The following is an 8508-nucleotide window of genomic DNA, read 5'->3' on the forward strand; positions in this document are numbered from 1 at the left end:
AATACTAAATTGTGGATCCGATCAACTTTCTCGTCATCACGTACCACACTACATACCTATGTTATTTCACCGTTACCGTCTGATATTACTGGAATTTAAGATAACACACAATCCAACGATACTTCACTCTTCTTTGACTTAACGCACTTGCATTGCTGATAATCGTCCAACCATTATTCAACCCCGAACTATACAATTACGTGTACTATCTCGTTTCTCTTTCAGACTTCATTTTTTTTTTTTTTTTGACAACTAGAGGCACGTTATGGCAACCTCGAGATGTAAGCTCATCCTATTCTAAGTCCTCGTTTCACTCCTATCTTTATCGCTCGCACTTCCGTTTAAGGGAACTCCTTGTAACATTTCTCCATGGATAGAGAAATTCCTCATATTACCTTAGTATTCGCCACGAGGGTGAATAGTCCTAACGAACATTTTTTTTTCAAACCCTAACTGACTTGTTCAAACATATCTTAAGAGATCCTATTCTAACACGGTGTACCATTGCCAATTACCTCGGATCAAAATACTCGTATCGCTTCTAGTTTTGCACGAAACCTTGGAAACCCACTTGGACATACGTACCGCGTATCTCCCACAACCGACGAACCGAGCAAACGTACGATTCAATCTTGGAAAGACATGTTACAGACTGGTATTGTCACCTTTAGTAGTTCCTTTTACGACGACAGCTATCACTCGTATATTAACGCAGCACTTCCGAAACCCTATATGACCGCTAATGTCATACCCCTGTTCATTTAACCAAAGCATGCGGCAAGCAAATCGCCGAATCTGAACTCCATCAAGAAACAACAATTGAGATCGTTCAAGTCCGAGGAGGGCTAGAGACAACCCATGGTCGCCAGAAGAGTTATACCAAACTTAGATGAAAACCTCACAAATCCCAGTGTGTAATCGCGTAATATTGAGAAACCGCACCTTGGAAAGGTGAAATCCATTTTAGGAAATCGAGAAAGGCTATATCTGCAATATTGAACCTTTTGAAACCTTGGGGCGTATTGGAACCGCTTCCTACCGTTTAGAACTTCCGATGCAATTAAGTTTCCGTTTACCCTACTTTTCGTGTAACAAACTTAGAAACGTGTCCTGCAGAACAGGAACGTGCAATCCTGCTAGATACATCAACTATTGATGATAAACTTCTCTTCATAGGGGAAAACCAGTTGAAACTGGGGATCGTAAAAACCAAACCTTAATACAACGTAAAACCCTGACTATCCAAATTCATGAGAACACTCAAGGACGTACTTTCACTTATTCATAGCATTGACAACGTAAAGTCTCGAGTAGGAGATATCGACTACTACTTTCAACTAAATTTCGGGACGAAATTTCTTTTGAGGTGTGGATAATGTAACATCCCGCATTTTCCGTTAAATTATTTTAACGCCCGTCTTTTTCTTTTTAAATAATACCCTTCGTATCTAAATTCGTATCCTTTGTTATGTAACATTTTAAATATTTTCGTTATCGGATTTTAATATCTCCCGTACTCCCGTGTAACTTAAAATAATTCGTTCGGTTATTTTCCGCACCCGATTCAAAGTTGAGGGACCAAACTTGCCAAAGTATCAAACTTTTGACTAGGTCAAAGAGTCAACCTCCTTCATCCCTTTCATTCATCCTCCCTTTTCCATTTTTGATACTTTCAAACTCTCTCATTTCTCAAACATAAAATCATCATCCAAATCTCACCAAGGAAGTAAACATCAAAACAAACTACATATTCTTGATCCTCTCATCATCCTCTTCGATTTGATGCTAACTACTTCGATTTTGGGTAACATTTCTAAAACACTAGATTTCTTTAAATTCGTGTTCTTGACTTATAAAGTTGTTAATTAGTGTCTATGGCTCATTGTGATGTCGTGTATGTAATTTGTATGCCCGATTCGTTGTTTTTGGTGTAACTAGTTCAATATGAAAATTTCTTGCTAAATCCTTGATTTTGGATGATCAAATGTTGTTAGATTGTTAAAGTGCATGTTTTAAAAGTGTTACTAGTATCTTTAGCTTCGTTTTGATGTATAGGTTGATTAAGGAAACATCAAACTCATGACTATTGATTTTTGTGAATTTTCGTTAGAGTTTGATAGACTTTAAATGAACTTTTGATGATTTGAATGCCATGAAATGTTGTTAGTAAGTATTTAGTTGTATTACATGTTTCATTACCTTCAAAACGGCATATCATATGTATAAATTGGATTCCCGAAACTTAAATTGCAATTGATGAACTTGAAACCTTGATTTGGAACGTTTAATGAACTTTCGACGAGGTTTTTGTTGTCTTAAATGATGATTTTGATTTATGATATGTGGTTAGTTGTATTCCTTGTCGAAATAGCTTTTCGATGATATAAAATACATGTTCTAATTGTTTGCGGATCATAAATTGTGATTGTTTGAAGTTTGGGTCGTGCACTTGAGAAATTCAGCAAAAAGGGCCTGGAAGGCAATTGGGACGCCGTCCTGATATTTGGGACGCCGTCCCACTCTTCATATCGGGACGCCGTCTTGATATTTGGGACGCCGTCCCACTCTTCATATCAGGACACCGTCCTGATTTTTGGGACACCGTCCTGATACACTAAAATGGGCTGTTTGCTTTGATCTTTTGACGTAAAAGGTTTACTATGCTACGGACCTCCGATTAACATGAAACTTGGCTAACATGCTCATATATGATTATATAACTTAGAAAAATTGTCGGATACCCAACCCGACCCCGTTGACTTTTCCGTTGACTTTGACCCGACCAAGTTTGACTTTTTGTCAAACTTAACCAAATACTTATGCAACCTTTCTAACATGATTATTTACTTGTATCTTGCATGAAACTTGACTAGTTGATTCACATGTTAATATAATCGAGTCGTAACGAGCCATAGGACTAATTGAACATCTTTGACCGTTTGTGTTTACCGTTATTGATATAACCTATATGTTTAGGTCAAGACTAGCCTTGTCTTTGCACGCGTTTACTTGTTGAAGTACTTTTATAACTCTCGCACTCAAGGTGAGATCATAGTCCCACTTTTACTCTTTTTGAACTTATATTTGGGATGAGAAAACATAAACGATTCTTTTGAACTAAGTGAACACAAGAACGGGAAAACAAACATTCTACATACGAGTTTAGAACAAAAATCCTCAATTCGATTATCATTAGTTACACTTGACGGGTGTAAGCGAGAACTTATGTTATATGGCCATATGGGTTGACAACCCTCATCTCTGACGGTTCGCTACCGTCTACGGATGAAATATATTTTCGAGAATCAGTGTTTGTTCTAGCACTATGGATGGGGTATACAATGGATGGAATGTTAAGCTTTGATAATTGGGTGCTCGTGAATATTAACTTTTAGAATGTATTACTATTATTTCAACTTTGCAAACCTTGTGGTTCGACTTACTTACTTTTACTCACTTACTTACTTAAACCTATGATTTCACCAACGTTTTTTTGTTGACAGATTTCTATGTTTTTCTCAGGTCTTACACGATATGTGAAACATGCTTCCGCTCATTATTTGATACTTGCATTGGATGTCGAGTATACGTGCATTTCATGGAGCGTCTTTTGACTTTACTTTAAACCGTGTCGCCTAGATTTCATTCGTATTATAACGTTGTAACTTAACTATTGGTTGAACAATTCTTGTAAACTTTGAAACAATCTTTATTTTGAAATGAAGGCGACATATTTTGGTCAAAAGTTATCTAAAAGACTTATAATCAGGTAATGGGACCCACGTAGCCGACGCCGTCACTTGACGATTTGTCGGGGTCGCTACACCACACTTAGCTTTATTTTCCTTTCTTTGCCTTTCTATTTTCCTCTATTCCATTTTAAATAAATTCTTACGTTTTGGGTTGTTTCTCCATTTATGTTCTCTCTGAGGTAACAATAATTTCGGTATTACAACCTAGTTTTATCGTTCATAAATATGTATAAACATGATTTTGAATTCATTTAATTGAAAAATTTTCAAATTTTCACAAAATTTGGCAATTAAACTAAGTGTAAACCCGAGAGAATTTATAACCCTTCCCCACACTTGAGATCATGCAATGCCCTCATTTGCATGAAATCAGACTATAATTATAAATTCATGAGGGTGATTAGTGTAGAAAAGTAATTAAAAATACCGAGCTTGAAATTTCTAAGCTCGTCGAATGATAGATGGCGCGCCTCATCGTTCATTTCTTTTGTTGTAATTTCACATATGTTTTGCGTCTTATCGTCAAAATTAGTAGCTTTTGCTGAACTTAATGTCAGTCTTTGAAAGTGCGCTGTTTTACCATGTTTTGTACATAAGATAAACTACAAACATATATATATATATATATATATATATATATATATATATATATATATATATATATATATATATATATATATATATATTATAAAACCTTTATTTATTAAAACAATTTAAATGAATGATTTTTAAAATTTTGTTTCCTTTTACTTTAGGTAGTTTTGGTATGTTTACCTAGTCCGTCCATCGACAAAATTTAAAATTTGTCGTTTTTAAAGCGATTGTTTTAAAAGCAAAGATTTTTGGGTTTTTAAATTTTTTTAATTTTTTTTGCTATACTTTAGATCAATAAAATTAAAAATAATGATAACAAAATTTGTCGACCCGCTCTCGGGTAAAGCAATTTCGGTTCCATGACCTAGTCTTCAACTTACGATGAATTTTAGAAATCATTTTTTTAAACTTAATGAAATAAAGTAATTTTTGTTTTTTAAAATCACACAAAAATTAAATTTAAAAATGCATATAAATTTCATACAAAACAAAAATTCAGAATGGGAGAAGAAAACTAGTTCTTTAGTGTCTGCTAGTGGAAAAGACCAATCGGATTCCATTCTCGGAACTACATGAGAACAAAACAACTAACTCTAGAAAGCGTTTTCTTTTTAGAACATTTGAATCTTCCCACACTTAGGTAGCCGTGGTGTCGAAATTGTGATTAACTTCATCGTCAATTTCTCTTGGACATAATCAACTTGCATATCTGTGACTTTTGCTTTAAGCCATTGGTCGGATTTCTGTGTAATATCCACAAATTCAACTAGTTTTGCCTTTTTTAGGCGATAGATTGGATACTAACCGGTTACATAACTTAAAGTTCCCCTTGGTTCTAGCATCGCGAATCCGTTTAATAAGTTTCTTCATTGAACTGTTAATAACGGAGTCATTTAATTTCGTATCAACAACGGGGTTCTTTGTTATCAGGTCATCATTAGGTGTTACTTCATCTTCCCCACACTTAGGTGTTTTATTACTATTAAGCACTACCGTTGGAGTTGGTAAAACAACATGGTTCTTACCAATCATTTTTGTTGGTTCAACGGTTTTGGTTGGTGGAGATTTAGACTTTCGACTTACAAAAGTGATCAATTTTTCATCATTACTAAGTGTCATTCTACCCTCTCTTACATCAAATAATGCCCTGGTGGATGCTAAGAATGGTCGACCTAAAATTAGAGGAATGTTTGAGTCCTCTTCTATGTCAATGACAATAAATTCGACTAGAAAGGTTAAATTACCCACTTGAACGGGTGGGTTGTCAGCAATTCCAACTGGGTGCCTAATAGTTTGATCAAAGAGTCGAACACTCATCTCTGTTGGACTTAACTCACCTACACCTAATCTCTTATATAATGAAAGAGGCATAACACTCACACTTGCACCTAAATCTGCTAGTGCATCATACATAACACAATCACTAAGTAGACAAGGAACAATAAATTCACCCGGATCACCCAACCTTGGTGGAGGTTTTGGTGGAACTGTCTTCACCGGGTTTATCTTTACGGTTTTTGTTTCTTGCACTTTCTTATTCTTCTTCTTCTTTCCAGAGGTATCACAAACTTTATTACCTATTACTTTCTCATACTCAACTCCTTTTCTTGGAAACGGGATGGGTGGTCTGTATGGTGCCACCACTGGCTTTACATACTCGGGTGGTGGTGGTGTTGTAACTTCTTCATTGTTACTCACATCTAAAAGCTTCCCATCTTCTGATGCTGGTTTTTCAGAATTCGTTGAAACCATATTAACATTCTCATTTCGAGGATTTACTTCAGTATTACTCGGTAGCTTTCCTTGTTCCCTCTCACTCATCATGCTAGCAAGAGTACCTACGTGTTTTTCTAGATTCAAAATGGAAGCTTGTTGAGTTCTTAATGACTGATCAAACCTCTCATTTATTTGGGTTTGAGATGTAATAAATTGTGTTTGAGATTCCATTAGCTTTGCCATCATTTCTTCCAGATTTGACTTTTTCTCTTCGGTTTGTTGTGGTGGTTTATACAAACCAGGTCTTTGTTGATTGAAAGTGTTGTTTTGAGTTGGTTGGTTATTCGGACCTTGTTGGTTATACGAGTTATTGTTTGGTCCATTTGGATTGTAAAGAATGTTTTGATTTCGATTAAAGTTCGGCCTTGGCGGTTGATAATTATTTTGATAATTATTTCCAGGCCTTTGGTTCATGTAGGAAACATTCTCACGTTGTTCCATGGTTTGTTCAATGTGACAATCTTTCGTTAAGTGTGGTCTACCGCATTTCTCACAACTGACTCGTATTGCATGAATATCTTTATTCATCTTTTCCATTCGTCTCTCGAAAGCATCTATTTTTGCGGAAACGGAATCAAAGTCATGGCTAGAATCGGCTCTAGCCGCTTTAGATGAACGAAAAATATCTTTTTCTTGATGCCACTCATGTGAGTGGGAGGCTGTGTTATCAATAATTTTGTGAGCTTCAGTTGCGGTTTTCTTCATAATGGAACCACCAGCTGCTATGTCGATGTCTTTTCGTGTAGAAATGTCGATACCTTGGTAGAATATTTGTACTATTTGATAAGTGTCTAAACCGTGTTGAGGACATCCTCTCAACAACTTTTCGAATCTTGTCCATGCCTCATATAATGTTTCATTTGGCTTTTGCGTGAATGTAACAATTTCTCCTTGAATTCTCACGGCTTTAGATGCCGGAAAGAATTGTTTAAGAAATTTTTCAACTAAAACATCCCATGTATCAATCGCCCATTCAGGTAACGATTCTAACCAATCTTTGGCTTCTCCCTTTAAAGTCCAGGGAAATAACATGAGATAGATCTGTTCATCCTCCACTTCTCGGATTTTAAATAGAGTACAGATCCTATTAAAGGTACGAAGATGTTCGTTTGGATCTTCCTTTAGCGAACCACCAAATTGGCATTGATTAGTTACCATGTGTTGAATTTGTCCTTTGATTTCATAATCTGGCGCATTAATATTTGGCTTAATACTGGCGTGACCTTGGCCCGTACGTGTGGCTCTCATTCGGTCTTCCATACTTAGAGGTTCCAGATTCTCCATTATTGAGTTTGTTGAATCTGAATCACTAGAGGATTCTGATTTAATGGTTTGTTCCTCGACAATGATTGGTGGTTCCGGAGGAAAGATTAATGGTTCAGGATCTCTGAATTGTCCCTGAATATCCTCCGGATTCTCAATTGTGAGGTCGGGTTCAAAAAATGGATTATCGGAAATTTGAATTGGAGTACTTGGTCGACTGGATGACGATTCTAAAGAAAAATCAACGGCGACAATATTGGATAGATGTCTTGATCGAGTTACAGGTGGTGAACGTATAAAAGGTGGTGAACGTTTTGCTCGGTGCATTCACTGAATATCCTATTAGTTATAAAAGATAAAAATTATATAAGTTATCAAATTAATAGATTTTTCTGATTTTGCCCACGTTTTGAATAGCCAATAGATGCAGCAGGTAGCCAGGACCCTTTAAATCAGAAGCTCACAACTCGCCACTAACAAATCCAACTATTACTACGAACCAGAAAATTTTGGATGTCTATCAATTTAACCACTTAAAATAATTTTTCGTTGAAATTTAAAGAAATTTTAGAGAAGAAATAGAAAATTCTATATCCTAAAAACTAGAGCGTCGTGAAATAAGAAAGAAAAAGAGCGCGTCGGAAAAACGTCAAAAAATAAATGGTCGACAAATAATAAAAAGAACGTAGCGCGTCGAAACTTAAAAGTCTAAAAACTAAGAATTAAAAGTTGCGTCTAAAGGTATTAAAGCTTAGCGAAATTCTATATCCAAAACGGCAATAACTTAAAAAGTACTAAAATATAAAAATGGCGTCGCAAAATTCTAAAGCACCTAGATCTTAGTCTAAAGAAAAGCACTTAAGAGATTTTACAGCAAAGCCTAAAAATCTAGAAATAAAAATAACTATGGCAAAAACTATGACTTAAAACTAAATATGAACGAAAAATACAAATATTACGCTAAAACAAATAAAAAGATACAAAATATAAAAATAAACTTTAAGTTGTAAAAAGTACAATTTTTATAAAAATATTATTTTTATATTATTTATTTTATAAAAGTATCAATTTTATAATTTATTAAAACTAATTAAAACTAAAAATACAAATTAAATAAATAAAA

The 8508-nt window shown here is 35.1% G+C and overlaps 1 non-coding gene across 1 annotated transcript; it reads left to right on the plus strand.

Moving 5' to 3' along the window:
• Positions 1–6915: 6915 nt before the first annotated feature.
• On the plus strand, positions 6916–7022 carry LOC139873732 (small nucleolar RNA R71). Its single transcript, XR_011767457.1, has one exon. It is a non-coding gene; the product is annotated as a small nucleolar RNA R71 (small nucleolar RNA).
• Positions 7023–8508: the final 1486 nt, after the last annotated feature.

Source organism: Rutidosis leptorrhynchoides, chromosome 10 (assembly GCF_046630445.1).
Source record: "Rutidosis leptorrhynchoides isolate AG116_Rl617_1_P2 chromosome 10, CSIRO_AGI_Rlap_v1, whole genome shotgun sequence".
NCBI classification, from domain to species: domain Eukaryota; kingdom Viridiplantae; phylum Streptophyta; class Magnoliopsida; order Asterales; family Asteraceae; genus Rutidosis; species Rutidosis leptorrhynchoides.